The sequence below is a fragment of the Pezoporus wallicus genome, unplaced genomic scaffold (genome assembly GCF_028554395.1).
Source record: "Pezoporus wallicus isolate ANWC-B61680 ecotype Strahan unplaced genomic scaffold, APGP_CSIRO_Pwel_v1 scaffold_2584, whole genome shotgun sequence".
In the NCBI taxonomy this organism is placed as follows: domain Eukaryota; kingdom Metazoa; phylum Chordata; class Aves; order Psittaciformes; family Psittacidae; genus Pezoporus; species Pezoporus wallicus.
Genome location: NW_026642851.1, coordinates 1,000,944 through 1,022,015, shown reverse-complemented (window position 1 = coordinate 1,022,015; position 21,072 = coordinate 1,000,944).

The window sequence follows — 21,072 nt, the reverse complement described above, 5'->3', positions numbered from 1 at the left end:
CTCTTCCCCTCCTCCAAATAAGCTTTTACAAATCTTCAAAATGGTTATTTTCAGCTGTGTTTTCTGAAGCCATTGCACATTTTCTTTTCCTTATGAAGACTTACAGAAGTTTCAAAGGAGTGCATTTCTTGAACTTAAATTGGTAGAAGGCTTTACATTTCAGGTGAAATCTTAATAAATGGTAAGGTTCTTTTATTTTCTACAATGAAAGCACTTTCTGCTGCTTTCTTGAGGCTGTATGCATGCTACCAATGCTCTAGTCATAAACTATTTTGTCTTTATCAACTTGGGAAAGAACTCTACGTTCTGCTTCGGTTCTCATTTATCAGATTTTTTTTTTCTCTCTCTTTAAATTTTCTTTCTTCTCATTGATTCTAGTGTGTTAATTAGATTTGTAATGACTCAAATGGGTGCATAGACTAATACCAGACTTAATGTTTGCAGAAAACTCGAACCAGCGCAGAAACATGTGACATACTGGTGTCCTTGCATCTATCCTGTTGCTAGGACCCTAAAAATAAGACATAAGTAATCCATCCCTTTACAATAAGCAAAGCAAGTCAACAAGAGGCTGCAAGCAGATTCTTTGTTAAACTTCACCCACAAATGGAAACAAACCCCCAAAGACTTTTTTCTGGCCTCCTGAAATATCACTGTAGTGGTTGCAGGTGTTTTGTGCTGTTGACCCAATGTCAACCCAATTCATGAAACCTTGAATTGCGGAGGTATTCTGCCTTTGCAGGGATTATAGAAGCAAACACTATAAGACCATTAGCTTCTAGTGAGCTACTCTCCTACATTGTCAAACAGCCTTGGGCAGCCAAGATTCATTCCACTCCCCCAGGAACCACTGTTATGCCAGCATAAATTCATTTGACTTCAGTGAAGTTGCTCTTCACTTACTTACACAGCATAGAGAGATCATACTGGACTAATTGTCTTCAACAATGTTTTTCTTTGTGGCTGGATAGGTAGCATATCCAAGCTTTAATTTAATAAAATCAGCGTATCTAGCATAAACCAGATGGACTAAGGTTTGTTGACAAAATGGATAGGTTATTCTCAGGGACACTGATTCATGCTGTTCCAATGAAAAATAGCATTTAAGAGTTTTATTGTTGTTGAATAAGCAGCAGAGAAACTGGGGAAAGTCAATTTACTTAATATTTTTATGATTTTAAAAGCCCATTAAGCAAAAAGCAAACCTTATGTTTACTGGTTTTTAGACTCGCAGAAGTGTGTAGGCTAGAAAGGAGATCATCCTCTCCAAGCCCCTGCTCTAAGCAAGGTCACAGGTGCTCAGACTCTGTTCAGTCTGTCTTTGGATGTCTCCAAGTATGGAACTCCATAACTTTTGGACACCTGCTCCTGTTCTTGACCAGCCTCCTGATGAAGTCTTTTTTCTTGCATGCAGTTGGACTTTCTCATTGTTCAGCTTGTGACTGTTGCCTCTTTTTCTGTCACTGTGCAGCTCTGAGAACAGTATGACTTCATCTTCTCTATGATGTCCCACTAGCCAGCTGGAGAGAGCAGTAAAATCTCTGTTTAGCCTTCCCTTTTAAGGCAGAGCAAACCCAAATCTCTCAGTACCTCCTTATCCACCATGTGGATAAGGCTGCAGTTCTAACTATTTTGGTGGCCATCCATAGGACTCTTTCTGTTATGCTGATGTCTTCTACTGGGGAGCACCATACTGCATACTTGCTTCATAAAATTTTCTCTCTTTTCCTTCCCGCCCCCCAGCCTACATTTCCAAAAGTATAATTCAGAAGTAAGTGCTGGATTTCTAAAACTCTTCAGCCATTTGTTTATTAGAACCGAGATGATGATTCTGAAACTTGAGGAGCTCTGAATCTAGATGCCCTTTATGTATCTAAATTCATTAAAGATGAAATATGGTGCTGGTGAGTGAAACCAACCATTTCTGAAAGATCTATATGAACGGGTATTGCTTTTGCTGTCCACTGAGGACCTCAGAAAGGGAGAGGAAGGCTCAGTTTAGTTTCCATTGTTAGCTTTAACTATGTCCCTGTTATAAGCTTTAGCTGTGTCCCCAGCTTGTGTACATTAAAAGGAAATGGTACCACTTCAACAGCAGTGTCAATTTTGGTCAAAAGATGGGTCAGGAGAGGTAACTGAAGTACTCCTCCAATTTGTTACAAAATCAAAACCAGGAGATTTTTCCCCTCCTTGTGAGATGCAGGGATGTTCCCAGTCTAAAAGTCTGAAGGGCATTTCTTTCTCCTGCTGCTCAGTGGTGCATCATCTTTCTAGTGCTTGGCCATGCACTCAGAAGCAGGGACCTGGCTTAATAAAAGGGTTCTTCTGTTAGGGGTCCTCTAAGGACTCTCTTCAGGCATTGCACAGCTCACTGATGCTGTGTGAGCCCACACAGCTACTTGGGTGGTGGCAGTGCAAGCCAGGACAGACTAGAAGAGAGACTGGGATGCTGTGGGGCACCCCAGCTATAGCACATGTCACAACACTTTGTCTTTGCCCCTCTGAACAGAGGCACCTCTGACAATTCGGTTTTGGAAGGCAAAATGAGGTCTTCCCTTACCAAAGAGCTTCACAAGCCAGGTGTTGCATGGATGGTTTCTGCTTCCTGCCTGCTATTAATATTCATGCTGCTTTTCAAATCTAATATTGATTAGACTTTCATAGGTAAACAAACAAATGAGGTGGCACCCTTACAGTGAAACCTTGATGCTCTTCAGAAAGGCAGGACATTAGCATCTGTCTGCTGTTTCCTTCTGTTTCGATATGATCTCTGAGCACTGGCAGCATTACCTGAATCTAATGTTCAAGCAATTATAGCAGTTGTAATATTCTAGCAGTTCCATTTATCTAGAAGTCAACACTTTGAAGGACTCCATTTGGTGGGTTGGCAAAGCCACATGTGTACAGAATAGGAAGCACGTAGATATGAAATATTACATTCAAATATCTCTTTCCTTTGCTCTGTTAAGGCAATTTCAGCCATTGCATATCAAAGCTGCATAAGTGAGCAAAGCTCTGGGCTCTAGATAAACAGGAATGATTTGCAACCTAAGTAACATTGCACTTATCCAGGAAATAGTGCATTTGCACAGGTATTTTTCTTCTCTCACTATTTTATCTTTTCTTTCCAGCAAAGTGATGAATCCTGCTGTCATCACTTGGCATTACTGGCTTGCTATCATGAGAAACAAAAGAAAGACAAGTCAATGATAAATGATGGCTGAAATATTCACAACAGGAAAGAAGAAAAGAATATGTTCTGCTTTCCTCAATATTACTTCAGCCACAGTGGGCATGTTTTAGACCCGAGTCCTCCTTCATTATCTCTTTCTTATGCAGGCAGCTCTATTGATTTTGTGAACTGCAGCCTTGAACTCCATCTGCTCAAACCTGCATCAGAGGCAGGGCAAGGTACCAACAAAGTGAGAGGATGAAATGCCTGCCATGGGGGAGTGCTGCATATTGTGTCAGCTTGATCAAAAGCAAAGTCCTCCTCTAAAACATTTAGTAATTATTAAAATATATTTTAATTACTTATGAAAGGAAGCTTTAAAGGGTGTTTGTGAAAAAAAAGCAAACAACTGACAGAGGAGTGTCAGTTTTTAGAAGCACTTAGTACTCTTGGAAACCCACACACTGTATAAATGCTTTCAACACATACACATATATATATATGTTGAAAAGTATATATCTGAAAAGTAACATCTTTCCTACGCTAGGATTCTTACTATGACAATCCCCAGAATTCTGCCCACAAGACACTCAAGCATTATGGAGACGGTACTGTGAAAAGACTTGGGCAGATGAACAAGTTGACAGTTTTGCTCCATTGTGCATCATTGGCTTGAGTTCTTGCCTAAACAACCTCTACAGGGCAGACCAGCAAGGCAAGTCCCATGCCCAGGGGAGCACTATGTCCGGAGGGACTCGGGGTGCAAGCTGGGAAGCTCAGCTGGCTTTTGCATGAGGCATGGTCTATACCACCATGAGTGGTATGCAGCAGAGATGAAGGCAGCAGAGTCTGCAGGAAAAAGTGATGTGCTCAGGTAAGTAAAAGTTATATCATGATGGGTCCAAATGAGACTGGCTGTAAGTTACACTGGCATCCTTGGCTGGTGTTCTCTAATTCCTGTGTGCTTTGCTATACAACTGGAGTGGTCCAGTTCTGTTGGGATAGATTTTATGGAATTGCCTTTAAAACTTGATCCAAAGCCTCTCCTAGGGATGTTTTGGAAAGCAGAGCGCAGAGCCTGGCCCAAAGTACCTTGAAGACCCCCTCCTGCATGAGAATTAGCAAGAAGATATGGCTAACAACCATGCATATTTGGGCTTTGAAGGAAAATGAATATGAATATAACAAAAAGATGGCAGACAATCCTTTCTGAGAGTAGCATGCTTTTTTTGGTTTGTTATGCTTGAGCACCCTACTGACCAAAAATGGAAATTCAGAGAGGTTAAATTGCAGATTCAGCTGGTATTTCTCACATTGTTTCATCCAGAAAGAAAAAATTGAAAAAAAAGTAGGAGAAAGTAGAAAAAGGCAAAGCATTTTGTACTAAGTTTAAGAACAAAAAAATTATTTACTTTTTGCTGAAGAAAGCAACCACTGGAAAAGAAAAGGTTTTTCTGGCTGGATTCCCAGATGCAATTCTTGCAAGTGGCATTCTCCCTCTGCAACCTTGCTGCTGTTTTATGCCCCTTTGATGAACACAAAAATATATCTTTCGTAAAGGAAGATACCATCTCTATGCTGTTAGCGTATTTCACCATGGGCTGTATAACATTCCTCTAGAGTTAATACTAAAAATGGATCCAGATGCCAAAAATGCATTTCCTTTAACAAGGTGCTGCTTTTGCCTGGGACAGGGAAGTCTTTTACAGGCAGCCCTCTGTGGTGGGGCACAATGTCTTTGGCACCTTTTTTAGAAAATGTAAGTTGTACTATATGATAAAATATCAGTTTTGCCAGTTTTTTTTTATCAGGTGTGCTGGTGCTCACAAACAGTGATGTTGGAAGTGAGAGCAGTGTTTTGGAGAAGTGTTTTCTTCAGGAGTTAGTAAAAATCTCTGTTTCAGAACTATTTTAAACGCATTCCTGAATTCATATCAAATTGTACATGAAATATGAGCAGCAGCACAATAAAAGTCAATGCATTTTTTAAATCGTGTCAAATAAGGCAGTTTGGTTTTTTGGTTCCAGAGTTACTGAAATTTATTTTAAAAATCCCACCTTAAAATGAAAAAGAATAATTCAATTTGTGGTTGAAAAAACTGTTTCTTCAACCTGGACAAGTATTGTAGAGACAGTGAGGAGGCTGCCTTTTACAAGACATTAAAATAAATTATTCATACAGCTTAAATACGATTTACCCATTGTTTAGTATCGCTCTGTTGTTTCAGTTTCACATTAGGCAGAGAACAAAAATGGAGAAAAAAGACTGCAATTCTGTGAAGGATAATACAGGTTCACCATATTGTAATTAGTTATATTTGTCTAAAAAAGTGGTGTGCCACAGATCTGTAAAGGAAAGTATGAGTAATTAGAAGTGCTGTATGGTAAAACACAAGAGTTTTGCCTTGTAATCCTGGAGAAGGAGCACTTTAGACTTTGTGAAGCCGGGAGCTGCTGCTCCTGCTGTCAGTCCGAGGCAATTCTTTTGACAGGTGCCATTGATTTTTCTAAGATGCCAGCAGGCAGACTTCTGACTGCCTCGGTCCTGTTTTCCCACAAAATGCAAGCTGCACAAGAGGAAAAGAGAAGGCATCTCGAAGCAGAGGAATTTCATGTACTCAGAGGGACTTTAGCTCTAGGGAATATTCCTCAAAATTTTCAGAAGAAATGGTCCTTGTGGGGAAATCCTGAAGAAGATGAAACAGTAAACTGTGTTTTGATTTCTATAGTGAGCCAAAAGAAAGAGAAAATTTAAGTAACGATCTGCTGAGATTTGCTCTCCTTTACTTATAGATTGAAGAAAACAATCTATATCATTTTCAGAACTCAGTTCCCAGTGGAAATACATACCAATAGTAGAGGAACTGGTTGTCATATTCACTGCCAATCTCTGTCTTTAATCTGTAGATGTTTTATTATCTCACTTGTTTCCACAGTTGCATTGCATTCACCGCAAGCACTTTCATGCCAGGAAGCTAGGCATACACAGAACAGAAATGTGTTGTTGCATATTTTATGAGGGTCCTTAACCACATATGTGGACGATGTTTATTTTATAAGTGTGGAATTGTCCCCTGGGGATGTTTTGCTTCACAAATGAGCCTAATGAGCATTGGAAGAGCAGTTTTGTTCAGGAAAGTGGATTTTTTTCTTCCATAATTTTTTAATTACAGCCCCCCGACCTGAGGGACTAGCACGAAATCATAAACAGATCAGGGTTACAAGCAACATGCCTTTTTCATCAGTGTCACTAAGGGGGGTGCACTGGTGCGTATCCCCACGCTGCACAGAGGTGATGAAGGGTGAGCTCCTGCTTTGCTGAGTGCCAGCACAGACCTTGCGGCTGCTCCCCTGGGAGTCACTGTCTCCTCTGCCCTTTGCCAGGGACCTGCCCAGCAAGGGAGTCTCCCCTGACAAGCTCCATGCAATAGTGACATGGGAACAGGGCACGTGTAAATGGAAGTGAGGGAGCATTGTACATACCTTGTAGCTCAGGATTTTCTCACCAGACAAGATTTGCAGTCAGTTGTAAACACAGATTTACAGAGGTAGGAAAAGACAAAACAGCAAAGTGTGATCTAATGGTTATTCTAAACAAGGGAAACTCATCTTCGATGTCTAGCAGGCTGCGCCCATTGCCCAGGGCAATGATTTGTCCTTCCCTAGCCTGGGATGGAAGGAAATCTTTCTTTCCCTCCTTATCTATTTGCCTTCCTATTGTTCCCTCTGTCTGAACATGGGATCAGTATCTTATGTTACCGCAGCAGATGATTATATAATTTTCTTTCACCCTACTCGTTAAGGTTACTTGATTAGCATGCCTATAGTGTACTACAGGTTTTTCTTGGTGACACAGAAAACTGAGGAGCACCCAAAGGACAACCGTCTTTTTCTCCTCAGACGTAGTGGTAATTTCAGAGTGGTGAGATGATAGGGTACACCCATGGGTACCATCAGGGTGACTCCCCCTTGCACTGTCCCGAAACCACCTAGTGGGTGCCAGCACTGGCAGGTTGGTTCCTTTGGCCAGGTACCACCATCCTTTTCAACCAGAAACAGTCATCTCAGAGCAAACATCAGGCAGCTTTTCACCACTATTCTTCTGAAAAAAGTTCAACAGCTTTATCTTGCTGCTCCCAATCATACCATGAGCATGTCAGCACTGGCCACGTCATAGATATACATACATATATAAAACATACATATATGGTATTATCTGTTCTATTATCTGGGTATGCCTACATATATCTGGGTATATCTATTTTCATCACTGATATTTATTTCAAGTCACATAGACTGTCAGGCAATTGTGCTGATCTCTTTACCTGTCTATTTTTTTTTAATGAAAATGGGTATTTTTAAACACCTATAAAAATAGCTGATATCACCAAACAGTCAAGAAAAAAAATAAAGCAAGAAAACCCACCAAACATATTTTTTTTAAAGTGAAACTGTTCTTGGCTTTTATGTTAAATTCATTGTACTAGAAATGTACCAAGTAAACCTTATATATATAAAAAGGAGGCCAAAAAAACCTCCAGTTACTTACATATGTGAATATGCGCATCTCTATTCTGTACACATACACACACATATACGTAGGGCCAGGTTAATCTGTACCTGTTCTCCTTGTGTAATTTTTATGTTAGGGATGTGGAGCTGCTGAGACTGATGACAAGTGAGTATGCTCAGATGGGGACTGGATCCTGGCTTTCAAAGAGATTGAAGCTCTTCTGTCAGTAAAAGCATGATAGCAGTAAAAAGCCCAATCAAGTGTGCATGCCCTGCACAAGCAGTCATATCAAGGGAACACCAAATTACTGCAGTACAAGCCTGTGAAAAGGCATTTTGAAAGTGTAAAGTGGGATCCAAATATAAGTGTGATTTTTGCTGGTGCCTGGAGAGTCCTTTATACTGTGTATTTCTGAAAACAGCTCATTTTATCCTAGCAGGAGAGTGTGTTACTCTGTGCTGACTTTGCTCAGCGCTGTTTGCAGAATAGACGCCTTTTTGTTTGGCACTAGCTGAGTGTACAGAACATGGAGAATGGTTTAAATTGTGCCAGCTGTTATCAACACCACGGTAATGTATCTGTTGCTTATCCTAGCAGAAAAAAGATACCCCAGCCCTCAGTGGTTCAAAGTGTTCCTATTTTCTCTTTTACTTCTGTCCCATTCCCTTTCACAATCAAAACATCATCAAGTTAGTTAGATGTCATAGATGAGCTGGGGGGAAAAAAAGAAGTTGTATTTCTGCAGCAAAAATCTTAGCTTTGCAAGCTAAATAAACTTTGCTGTAGACTATGGAAGGGTTGTTGCTGGGTCACTGACTTTATGTACACATCCCTTTACTGAAGAGGCAGTTTATGCTGTATCCATACTGTTTTGTAGTATTTTCATTCTTAACTAATATTGAGCAGGAAAGCGCATGTTTCCCTGAGAAGAAAGAATGAGTTTCTACAACATGCTCCTTCCTCTGCTCAGAGGTAGCTGCTTGTAACAGCTCAGTCACTTTTTACTGTGCTTTCCTCTGGCATGTACATCCCTCTGGGCCCCAATATGTAGGAAGAAGGTAACTCTTAAATATCAGAAACGGTTTATATGAAATAATACAGACTATTATACATTAAGAAAGATGGACAGATAATTTTTTAAAGAACATTTTTTCCCCTTATCTCAGTGGTAATTTTTGTATTTTTTTTCCTTTCAGGTTAAAATCCTCATTAAAAGGGTCAGGTATTAACAGTTCCATGTCTTAAGTGCCTGTTATCTTGCTTACACTTAAGTGATGGCAGGAACTTTCATTATTTCTAAGGTCTCCCCTGCTGTGAAGCAGTTAATTTTGACATTGTCAAAGAGGTGACAACCCCTTTGAACAATGAAAGACTTTTGATTCACTGAAGTGATGGTATTACTTTGCTACATGGCATCAAAATGTGAATCTCAGGGTGAGACACATTTAGCACAGCAGGAGGTCTTGATGGGATATTGGTTGAAAAAAACTGTTTGCACTGAATAAATAAAAAAGGATTTTGGAAAAGAAAAAGTGAGGAACATTAGGCAGCCAGGAATCCTTGTTAGTTTCTGACCCCCTTGGCTCTGTTTCTCCTGAGAACTCGAGGGACAGAGTTGGTGAAGTTAACTTAAATATGTTCTTATGCCATTGGTAAATTTCTTCTTACAGTGCTAAAATCACAGTCATATTACAAACACGGCTTCCACACAATTTCTTTACATTTTTTATCTCCATTGTCTTGTGGCTTAACTGTGGCAAATGAGCAGCCTGTAAATCTGTTAGTTGCCATGTGTTTTGAGAAGGCTTATTACGAAAATGCCATTTGAAGTCCAAAAGACTGAAACAGGCTTGGTTTCTCCAGGTTACTGAGATCTGTAGTTTTCTACCTGGTTATTTAAAGTGGTTTTATTCTTCAAGTGTTTGCATGGACTGCAAACCATTTGGTGGCTGAAAGCTGTGGGCCTTTTCCAGTAAAAAGTACCTGTGGTTTGAAGAAGAGGCTTCCAAGCAGCTCACATCTACCATGTGCTATGTGCTTTTCAGACAAAAGCTAAGGAGCTCTGTAGATATGACATCTCCACAATTACAAGGGATATATGCCTAGCAGATGTGTCACTCATTGCACTTCCAAGGTTTCCTGTGGTTCATACAATTTCAGTATTCTCTCAGTTCTCAGAAAATTATTTGTATCAGCCATGAGAAAAGGAATAACAAAATCTGAAACTGCATCTAATTCAGGTGTGTGCTAATTCAGTGTTTCCACTGAAACAGGTGAAGGGGCGTTCAGAATAATTCGTACTTGCACATCTCAAAAGATGATTGGTCACTTCATGGTTGATGCAGCTGTGAAGATGTCTGTTATCCTGCAGACATCCCTTCAGAAAGGAGCTTCAGAGCAAGAGCTGAAAGTGAATCTTCTTCTGACTTTGGTCTGAATTTCAGGTCTGATCACCAGATAGTGGTACACTTTCTAGACAGGGGACAAGCAGCCAGGGAGACTTGGAGAAAAAAGTGACAAACATGAATGCTGTGTTAACATCTGCCTCTGTTTCATAACATGGGCTGGGATTTACAATAGAAAATAAGGAAAATAAACATTACTGGGACTTCATCTTACCTGCATCAAGTCATCCACAGGATTTGCACCCTGCAAAATCAGGACAAAACCAATAGTGAGCATGAAAAGGACTGATGTGGTGTTGGTAAAGAAGACCCAGAAAAGATATGCAAGAGGAGCAGTGACAACCAGAGCTGGTGAGAGGTTTCCGCTGAAAAGCCTGGATCAAGGGGATGTAACATCTATACATCCCCTATATAGCCATATAGTCCTTAAGATGATGCTTAATAGGTTAGATTCATCTGCCTTTTACAAGAGAGAACCATATTTATCAAGGCCTTCTGTGGTCACCCCTCATTTGCTATACTACCCTAGCTCCCATTGCTAATGCAGTTTATTTCTGAGTTTGCTCCTTTGCATTCTGGTGCTAACAGAGGCTCCAACCAGGACCAGGGCTTGTAGCACAAGGGTATGCGCAGGAGCAAAAAGGAGGACAAGCACAAATGTACTGGTGCACAATAGCACTTTCTCTCACTTTTTGCTCTTCTGTAATTTGAATGCATGCTCTCAATTTTATAAAAGCTGACCAGTTTTGTAGACTGTCACCATGTGGCACCCTTGAAATTTCAAAAGATTTCTTTAACTGTGTGAAAAGATCACATTAAGCAGGGGGTAACTAAGAGTTAATTATCCATAGACTCCCAGGCTGTCATATAGCAGAAAAAGATCTGCTAGATACACATTGCCTGCTTGCCAACAAAGGATATCCGAATACCACACTTTCATGTTTTGTTCCATGTAGGTTCAAAAGCCCGGTCAACAATGTTCTGTGGTGAAAAAGAAATAGCTGAAAATATTTTCACAGCCAGCTGTTTCCCTCATAATTTAATTCAAAGTGTTTTCTGCTCCCAGGATGCTCTTAGGAGAAAAAGCTCTTTGAAATATTGATTCAAAACATTTTGTGCCTTCTGACATTAGGCTGGCAATGTGAAAAGTAATTACCCCAGTTAATAAAGTGCACAAGGTAAAGCATAATCTCAAATTAGGTGGTGAACAGGATCTCAGCAAAATAAACCTAATTCTGTTCTCATATTTTAAACCCATGAATATGGCCACCTGTTGTGATGTGTGAGAGGAGGCAAAAGCTTTGGAAGTATTAAAGAAGTATATTGAACACAGAGATTACACTAGGTTCACTTCAGAGTTCACTATTTTTCACTTCTGAGGACATCAGCTTGAAATACCTTGCTGGGATACTCGTATGATATTCACTAAAAATAAACCTTTGGAAGAAAGTAAAGAATTTAATGTACTTAGAAATCATTCTGTTCTATTTCCTTAGGGCTTGGATTTTTATTTATTTCCTTTAAAAGGTGTTCTGAAATCTGTCCTTTGATGTATTTGATTAGAAATAACAGAGACTGATTTTCATCGTTGTTCTGAAAAGTCTTCACCCACAGAAGAGAGCTATGCTCACTACAGCTTAGTACTGGCAGCCAAAATTTAGGATATCTTTCTCACTTCATGATACCCACTCACATGGTAACAAAATGCATGTCATCTCTCCTGAAAAGCAGCTCTGGTGAACTGCTTCTGCTCCTAAGTAGTCCTGTCAGAAAGCTGCCTGCCACTCAGCCTTTGCCTTCAGTTACTGCACACTCACATGTCTCTTCCCTCAGTCAGTCCATATCAGTTTTGAAACACTGATACTTGAAAATAAATTCTCAGATAAGAATAAACAAATCAGTGCAGCGAATGCCCTGGTAGATGCATGAGGATATGGAGGATCAGGCAACTGGGAGATCGGAAGCTGGCAGGGGGTGTACAGCAGCTCTGTAGTGAGTTTCCCCCAGCATTAGCTGCATCGATCTAACCAGAAGTGCTGCAAAGTCCTTTTTGACATGAAGAGCTTGTGATCATATCCCTGGAAATGAATTCCCCTGCCTTTCACCTGCTCCTGATACAGACCAGGAGCCAAAGCTCAAATGTAGTCCACAGCTCCCAAAGCTTCACAGGGTTTCCGCTCTTTCCCTTATCTGGTGATCTTTTCTATAGCAAGAAAAATAGTACACCTGACTGGTTGAATCTTACGGTCTTTGTAACCGATGAACACCTGGGTATAATGAAGGGGAGTGATTCCTTTGAGGTTTCAGGTCTGAAAAGGAGCACAGAGAAGATACTTCAAAAGTAAACAGTCCCCCAGTGATGTGTTGTCTGACCTCCTCTTCCCTGTGCTGATCCCTGTGACACAGCTTTGCAGAGAGGATAGAAACATGACCATAGCAAAACAGATGCTGTGTTTGACAAACTTTTAGAGCTTTAATTGAGCTTCTAGCTTTGGGCAGCAGGCAAGGAAAGACAAACAGCACCCAAGCAGGAAAAAATAGAGAAGAATTAGCCTCCAGGGACTAAATACACCCACAAATTGTTATTTTCCTACCCTTTATTTCAGCACTTAGATGTAAACTCATGGATGCAGTGTTCATAGCAGCTTCTCAGCACATTGAGAAGTCAAGATTGCTGAAGAGCCTGTTATCTCAAAGCTCCTTGCACATTTGGGCTCTTTGTGCGAGAGAAGTGATCACACGAAATTGGAGGGGTGTAAATGAATTTTGTCCCATTTTCCCATTGCCTTTCCTAGCCTACTTTTCAGTCATCTCCACTTACTGTGCTACAAATGTTAACAGCTTTTACTTTTTAGAAATACAAGCATGGTTTCTCTGTTTTGGAGGTATGGATGCCCATGAATGCACTAAAGGAAGAAGACATGACAACAAACAAGTGCTCCCTGGGGCAGTAATCATTGCTTCTCCAATGTATGCCATGGTAAAGTGCCTTCTACACTCACTGATTGTGAACAAATCTGGCTCTGCTATTTTGACCCCATTGATTCCACGACTGACACTTTGCTTATGATCATGCATTCCTGCAGCTAACATGAGTTTGCCAGTATGGACAGAGCTTCCAGATCCCTTAAGTGAATGAACAGAGAGCAGCCCACACAACGGTGGGACTAGGATACCTCCTCCCTGTAACACTGAGCTTCTTCACTGAGGAGATTTAAACATAGTGCAAAACAGTCTGAAACACAGTAGTGATGACACACTATAAGGTCAGCATACAATCAGATTCATTTCTGGGTTTGAGGGCATCTATTCAAACACACATACATAATTACTGTTGTTACAATGATTTTGTTCACTATTGTTATTTCCATCTTAAAATGGAGAACCTTATCCTATTTCATCTTTGAGTTGGTGGCTCTGGGCATCTCATGGGCTTCAGTCCTGGTACACTGGAGACTTTTGCAGAAAGAGCAGGTCTTTTAGACAATGTTCAAGAGCATGGATTGAGCTTAATAAAACTGTTTTTCTGCTTAACCTGCTTTTCATGTTGGGCTTCCCTGATAAGCTGCTCCATGCCCTCAAATGCACCCTTCTGCCATCTGCTTTTCAGGCCTCTCACGCATTTTATTTTTCAGCCATTACATTAAAACACTTGGAGCAGGTCCCGAGGACTGCAACATGTGAATGGCAAGGCAGGGTACTGAACACTTAAGTACAACTCTGGACAAGAGCAATATGCTTTCAGGCTATTAGGGCATTTTGGCTCTAAGATATGTATTTAATAAAGAGCTGCACAGATTGGAGTTTATTTCCTTTCCATTATTCATGTGCACTAGAGACATGCTGCCCGAAGAAGGCTTATTGGACAAATTTGATCCCCCCTGATGTGCACAGCATAAGAACAGTCTCCTGAGAAACAGAAGAATCTACAAATAAAGGCTTGGCATTAAGCTTGTAAGGTTTAGATTTCTTCTCAGATTCTGGGTTTCAAAATTCTTTATGGGAGAACTATTGATCTCTTCATCAATAATTCTAACAACATTATCTGCCCAATACATTAGCACAGCTTTCTCTTATTGTGAAACACATGTGTAAAGAAATACTAGGTTTTAGTCTTGTCTGTTCAAGCTTTTAGTAGCACCAAAAAGTATGTTCTTATAAATTGCTAATAATATTGTACTCTCTGTTGTGCACATAAAAGTATGAATGCAACTGGGTTACCTCTGGTCTGGAGTTACTGTTTGCCGCATTGAAATTTTAGATTCCCAAGGGCAGTCCAGCTTTCCTTATTCAGCAAACACTCAGTGATTTTAAGACCTGACACTTGAATCACACATTTCTCTAAACCGGGCACTCAACTCAATGGGAAGACATATAAAGTTCAAAGATACTGGTAGAGTTTATATCTGACCCAGGGATGATCTCAGCCTGTTATTTTAAGCCAAGTTGCTGAAGCTTTTCACACATTTGGTGAAGTTTCTTCATCTGTTTATCACCTGAATCAGAAATATTTATCCATCCATTCGTGCAAATTCCTCAAATATCAAGTCACTGGATAGGAGCAAAATGTTTTATTAATACTAGCTACAGAATATCTCTTGCTGATGCAATGGCTGGGCAAAAGCTACAAAGAGCGTAAACCCAACAAGGGCTGAATGTAACACTCACTATTGCCGAAAGTAACTGAAGCTTTTTTTAAGGAAAATGGTTTAGAAAATTGGGGTGTGGGAGCAATGACAAAACTTCAACTGGAATAAAATGGAGTACTTGTGGCAAAAGAAATTGTATTTCTCATCACAGAATCATAGAATCGTAGAATAGTTAGGGTTGGAAAGGACCTTAAGATCATCAAGTTCCAATCCCCCTGCCATGGGCAGGGACACCTCACACTAAACCATCTCACCCAAGGCCTCGTCCAACCTAGTCTTGAACACTGCCAGGGATGGAGCATTCACAACCTCCCTGGGCAACCCATTCCAGTGCCTCACCACCCTCAAAGAAAAGAATTTCCTCCTTATATCCAGTCTAAACCTCCCCCATTTAAGTTTGAACCCATTACCCCTTGTCCTATCACTACAGTCCCAAATGAAGAGTCCCTCCCCAGCATCCCTATAGGCCCCCTTCAGATACTGGAAGGCTGCTATGAGGTCTCCATGCAGCCTTCTCTTCTCCAGGCTGAACAGCCCCAACTTCCTCAGCCTATCTTCATACAGGAGGTGCTCCAGTCCCCTGATCATCCTTGTGGCCCTTCTCTGGACTTGTTCCAGCAGTTCCATGTCCTTTTTATGTTGAGGACGCCAGAACTGCACACAATACTCCAGGTGAGGTCTCACAAGAGCAGAGTAGAGGGGCAGGATTACCTCCTTCGACCTGCTGGTCATGCTCCTGTTGATGCAGCCCAGGATACGGTTGGCTTTCTGGGCTGCAAGCGCACACTGAAGCCGGCTCATGTTCATTTTCTCATCAACCAACACCCCCAAGTCCTTCTCCTCAGGGCTGCTCTGAATCTCTTCTCTGCCCAACCTGTAGCGGTGCCTGGGATTGCTCCGACCCAGGTGTAGGACCTTGCACTTGGCATGGTTAAACTTCATGTGGTTGGCATCAGCCCACCTCACAAGCATGTCAATGTCCCTCTGGATGGCATTCCTTCCCTCCAGCGTATCAACCAAACCACACAGCTTGGTGTCATCGGCAAACTTGCTGAGGGCGCACTCAATCCCACTGTCCACGTCAGCGACAAAGATGTTGAACAGGACCAGTCCCAACACTGATCCCTGAGGGACACCACTCATTACTGGTCTCCAGCTGGGCACCGAGCCATTGACCACATCTTTGCATGTGGCCATCCAGCCGGTGCTTTATCCACCGAGTGATCCATCCATTAAATTGATGTCTCTCCAATTTAGAGACAAGGATGCCATGCAGGACAGTGTCAAATGCTTTGCACAAGTCAGGGTAGATGACATCAACTGCTCTACCCCTGTCCATCAGTTCCGTAGCCCCATCATAGAAGGCCACCAAATTGGTCAGGCAGGATTTCCCCTTAGTGAAGCCATGCTGGCTGTCACCAAGCACCTTGTTGTTTTTCATGTGCCTTAGCATGCCTTCCAGGACAACCTGGTACAAGATTTTGCCAGGCACAAAGGTGAGACTGACGGCTGTGTAGTTCCCCGGGTCATCCATTTTTCCCTTCTTGAAAATGGGGGTTATATTTCCCTTTTTCCAGTCGACTGCCATAATTTCTCAAATATGATGGCCAGCGGCTTCGCAATTTCATTTGCCAGCTCCTTCAGGACCCGCGGATGGATTTCATCAGGTCCCATGGACTTGTGCATGTTCAGATTTTTAAGATGGTCTCAAACCAGTTCCTCTCCTACAGTGGGCGCAAGGTCTTCATTCTCACAGTCCCTGCATCTGCCTTCCAAGACTTGGGTGGTTTGGTCAGAGCCTTTGCCAGTGAAGACCAAGGCAAAGAAGTCATTCAGAACCTCAGCCTTCTTCAAATCCTGTGTAGCCAGTTCTCCTGAGAGTTTCCTGAGGGGGCCTATGTTCTCCCTAGTCTGTTTTTTATTTGCTATGTACCTGTAGAATCCCTTCCTGTTATCCTTAATATCCCTAGCCAAGTTTAATTCATCACGTTAATCTACATAAGTAGCAGAGCTTGGGACGGAGAAGCATAACCCACAGTAAAAGAAAATTGAGTTAGGGGCCACTCAGGCAAATTAGACATGCATAAGCCTGTGGGATCATCCAAGAATGCTGAAAGAGCTGGTCAATGTCAGCCTGAAACCTTTTTTTGTCATCTTTGAAAGACCATGATCATCAGGGGATGGTTCTGATGAAGAGGAAAAGGCAACAAATGTTACATCCCTTTTCAAGTAGGGCCAGAAGGGGGTCTGTAAGATCAGTCAACTTAACCTCAGGCCCTTAAGAGGTGAGTCCAAGCACAGGATGGACAAGAAACTGATTTGGACATCAAGTGTTGATTTGCCAAGGAAAAATCATCCCTGACCAATATGATTGCTTCCTTGGCTCTGGATGAAGGGAAAGTAATGCATGTTGTATATCTTGACTTTTAAAACATGTTTGACACAGTTTTTCATAATATGATTATGGCCAATTTGGTGAAATAAAGCCTGGATGAGTGATTAATTGAGTAGAAACTGGTAAGACTGTCAGGATCAAAGGGTGGTGTTCAGCCATAGAAGTCCACTGGGCAGCCATTGACTAGTGATATCTTTCAGGGATAGATACGAGAGCTGCTGTGGTTTGAAATCTTTATCATTGATCCGGATGAGAGGATGTAGAGTGGTGGACAAACTGTGCCTGAGGATGCCATGTGCCCTGGCAGCAGGTGAGGCAAACTATATGCTGGGCTGCCTCGGCAGGAGTGTGGCCAGTGGGTCCAGGGAAGGGGGTCTTCTGCTATCTTCTCCCTAGTGAGACCACACTTGAAGCCCTGGGTTCAGTTTAAGGCTCCCCAGTAAGACGAAGACATTGCCACACAGGGGGGAGTCCAGTGGAGGGCACCAGGATGGGCAGGGGCTTCAGCACACGAAGCATAAGGAGAGGTGGGGAAGCTCTCAGGCATTGTAAGAGCTGGGGATGACAGGAGCTTACTGCTCTCTTCAGCTACCTACTGGAGGGAGACACAGAAGAGGGAGCCAGGCTCTTTCCTCTTTAAATTTGACCCTGTTCTGGGGAGAAGGTTGGGCCAGCTGATCTCTGGAGATGCCTCTCAAAGGATGGCAGTTCCTCAGGCATCCCTCAGGTGTCCAGGCATGCAACGCTAGACACAGCCTGAGGCAGTCACATGTCTTACTCAGGTAATGTGCACTGATGAGTATTTTACAAATCCTCACATTTACTGTGGGCTCATTTATAGACATATGCATAAAAATATACATATATCTGTATGCATATATGACACAGCAATTGTTTTTATAAACCAGTCATCTCATCTGTGGTTGAGAGATTTTGCCCAACAGCCTTTCATCATTTCTCTGCACTGAAACTCCTCTGACTGCATAAACAAAACACAGGGGGGAAACAAGTAGCTACTGACACACATATTTTGCCGGACAGTAAAATCCAAATTTATTGCCTGTTCTCAAGCATAAAGTATATCAGCACTGCTCTGACATTCATAAATATAAAACTAGTATTTCTTGACCATGCTAGGCAGGGGCAGGAGGTATTCTGATTGCTATGATTACTAAATGATAAAGGGGAAGAGTCCTTATGTGCTCTTTGCTTATTCTCTCCTTGTTCTTTATTCCCAGAGGGAAGAAGATTATGATTCATAGTAAGCCACAGCAAAGCTAGACCTCCTAGACAATAGACCATTACTGTTAACGTGCGAATACAAGATGACATTGTCTCTGAAGACAAGAAGCTGCTCAGGTCTCTGCCTCTGCAGTTTTGCTGTGATCTTTTTCTAATAGCTAACACTTAAACTTTTTGCAACCAGGAAAAATATTTGCAGAAATCTGTAACTTTTTTCCCTCTCATTGTAATGTTTGTATCAAATGCCTAATAAACTGCTACTGAAAGCATGCTGGAGAATAAAATCCATAGTTTCTTTTTGCCTGAGCACAAATGGCAACTTTTACACCTGATGTGCTCCCTGCACGGAGACCTGCTTTGCTGTATCACGCACATTTAATCAGTGAGCTGTAACAGAGCAGGTGATCAGACGGAAGCAGCCATGCAAAATTAATGAGATACCTCAACTCTGCTGCTGAACATTTACAAAAGGCCCTTGTAGCTTGCCAGCTACCTAGATCTCTTTCAGCTGCATAACCAATTCCTTAGTGTAAGGACGGTGCGACAGCAAACAGAATACTTAGTCCCTGTCACTGGTCATTTAGCAACAGTTCCTCAGGGACTATCTAGGTTCTGATTAAGATGGATTAGATGATCTCAGGATCCTTTCAATTCTTTACTTCTGTAAGTCTATGAGAAGATCTAACCTGTTTACAGACATGGTTTGGTCAAGGTCAGTGGTATAACTCAGGTGGCAATTGTCTAAACGCACAGATAAATGGAGCTTTCTGTCCACTCATCCATCTGTACTTCTTTCTAGTTTTCTTCATCTTCACTGTTCAATTCTTTGGCTCATTTGCATGGTGTCCCTTTAATGCAGCCACCTGTGCATAGTTGATATATTTACCATTGTTTAAAATAGGACCCCCCCCCAAAAAAAACACCTTAATATGCAAAAGGCTAAAATTCAGAAAAATGATTTTGCTGTCTATATGAGATGCTAAAAGGCATGGTATTGGGAATTTATAGCCTATAGAAATATAGGTTGAGATGAACCTCTGGTGATTTTCTTTTTTTTAAGAGGCATTATTTACATCTGCTGTATTTTACATTATCACTCTGAAGCATTTGTTATTGACCTCAAGTAGATAAAGTGTTAGACAAGTTTACTGCTAATAAAGAACTGTCCCCAGTTGTCATTAGTACATCATTCTTACACTCTGAATTTCAATGAAATGTGAGCTCAGGAGGGAATTTTCCCTTGTGTTGGGCTGGGGAATCACCAGGGCATTTCTAGTTCCCATTTTGGCAGTGGAAATGGCACTTCCATTGAAAAAATTCCCTTCTGTTCCCTGGAGAGTTCCCAGCAGTGCTCCTAGGAGCTGCAGGCAGGTAGCTTTGTGTGAGGGTGCATCCTACCTGACCAAGTCAGCTCTCTAGTACCATGGTGTGTGCTCTAATAGAAGGTGATTTCTCACACTCTGTCTTCCTCATCTCAGCTTGAAGAGGCAATTGAAGTTATGGAGGCCAGGAAAAGTCCCACATCCTTCTGCCAGCAGGTGTAGTGTTTAGTCCCCCAAGAGGGAGGTTTTAAATTGGTGCAGACCTGCTGTAATTAAATTTTCTCAGTGCGGCTGCTACTCCAGTGGGCAGCCCCTGACTAACACTCCTGCAACATATCAAAGCCCAAAGTGGTTCAGCAGCAATGAGTAACTATTTAGTGTGCAGCAACTCTTTCATATGCGTCTGGTAAATATGCAGTAGTGTTCAGGTCTGTCTGGTAACAAGGCATGCCTTGGCCTTTTGATGACACATTCTTCAGGAGCAAGATGAGATCGGTGACAAGAGCAGGACTGTAGCAGAGATTTCTTCCTACCTCCTTTTTTTTCTGGGGCAAATAACCCTGAAGGAGGGCTGGGGAAGAAAAGCCATCCTGGAGCTGCCTACATAAGCATAGGAGGAGGACACAGAGGCCTGGCACAGGCAAAGAGGGTGAGCGGGCAGGGAAGCAGGCAGCAGAGAAGGGAGCCTGGCAGCTGGCCTGGATTTCAGCAGCTGGTGTGGGAATGGACCAGGCAGAGCTGCTTCCAGAAGAGCCCTCTGGATGGTCAGAGTGGCTCACACCTAATGCATAATACATGCACCCCACCCCAAATGAGTTGTCACAGTTCTACAGCAACAGGGATTTTAATTCCTTCAGGCTATTTATTACTATAATTTGAAAGCAAAAAAAATGTTTTTTTTTTCTTCTTCAAAAGCATCTTAGAAGACTGCAGGATTGAGAATACATACTACTGAAATAAATTATGGGCATATTCCATGGACAGTTGGGTGAATCTGCATGAGTTACTTGTCCTTTTCTTCCTCCTGTTCTCTGTGTGTTTAGATTCTGGGTTCTTTCTACAAGGATTTGTATGGCTGCTGTGATGTTGCCAGCCTAGTCCTACAGAGCACATTATTACAAGAAAAATTCTCCTCCTCTTCCAACTTACCATCACTGCCAAGACATATGTGCCCTATGGCCGTGTTGCTTGCCACAGAGTTAGTTTATTATTAATACTTAGAGCCTTTTTGTTTAATTAAACAGTAGCTAGAGCTTGAAACATGCTGCCTCCTGAGCATTCACACAGAGCTGCAGCCTTGCACAGAGACAGAGGGGTTGAACCCACCCTGTGGCGTGCTGCAGATCAGGCAGTGATGTAGGGAAAGCCCAGCTT